Genomic DNA, 935 nt, shown 5'->3' with positions numbered 1-935 from the left:
CCGAGCCGCGTTTTGAGGGCGGCCAGAGACTCCGCCTTCCTCGCCGTGATGTCATCGGGGTGGTACTTTGAGCGGAACCACTCCTGGTCTTTGTGTTGGAGGAAGAAGTCCTGCAGCTGCTGCCGCCTGAAGTCCAGTTTGTACTGATTGTAGCGCTTCACTGCCTCCGTCTCGTCAACGCTGTCCTCCATGTTCAACAGAAACTCCTGTGGACACAGTGTTTGTAATGAGAGACAGCTGCTGCAGAGAGAGACAGACAGACAGACAGAGACACAGAGAGACAGACAGAGACACAGACAGACAGACAGAGACACAGAGAGACAGACAGACAGAGACACAGAGAGACAGACAGAGACACAGACAGACAGACAGACAGAGACACAGAGAGACAGACAGACAGAGACACAGACAGAGAGACAGACAGACACACAGACAGAGACACAGACAGAGATACAGACAGAGACACAGACAGACAGACAGAGACACAGACAGACAGACAGAGACACAGACAGAGACACAGACCGACAGAGACACAGACAGAGACACAGACCGACAGAGACACACCTTAAAGCTCCTCATGGTGGGGGGACCAGGAGGAGGGAGGTCTGGATCCACCATCCCCAACCTGAGAGACAGATTTTATTTGAATCTTTCCTAATTTTATCCACACAAAAGAGTGTGTGTGTGTGTGTGTGTGTGTGTGTGTGTGTGTGTGTGTGTGTGTGTGTGCTCACCTGCCCTGCAGTGGGTGACCTCCATGGTGTGGGTGAAGATGGGGAAGGTCGGGGTGCCAGCCCTGAGGCCCCGCCCCTGGAAACGGAGCCCCTCCTCCTCCATACGGCAGGTCGTAGCGGTACGGCTCCCCCCGGTGGTCGTCCCTGGAAAATTCAGCCACCAAAGAGGGAATGAACGCTCACATGTGACCTGTGTGTGGT

At 54.3% G+C, this 935-nt stretch overlaps 1 pseudogene across 1 annotated transcript; it reads right to left on the bottom strand.

The window, feature by feature from the left end:
- Nucleotides 1-6: 6 nt before the first annotated feature.
- Nucleotides 7-911, bottom strand: LOC111648629 (serrate RNA effector molecule homolog pseudogene; annotated as a pseudogene). Its single transcript, XR_015436350.1, has 3 exons — nt 735-911; nt 565-625; nt 7-206 (listed from the first exon to the last, which is right to left on the bottom strand). The product of XR_015436350.1 is annotated as a serrate RNA effector molecule homolog pseudogene (transcript).
- Between the last annotated feature and the right edge of the window lie 24 nt (nt 912-935).

The sequence above is a fragment of the Seriola lalandi genome, unplaced genomic scaffold (assembly GCF_002814215.2).
Source record: "Seriola lalandi dorsalis isolate HSWRI2012SDOR001 ecotype SW California unplaced genomic scaffold, Sedor1 jcf7180002044324, whole genome shotgun sequence".
NCBI classification, from domain to species: Eukaryota; Metazoa; Chordata; class Actinopteri; order Carangiformes; family Carangidae; genus Seriola; species Seriola lalandi.
Note: the sequence above shows the minus strand (reverse complement) of the source record. Positions and strands in the feature narration are given on the sequence as shown.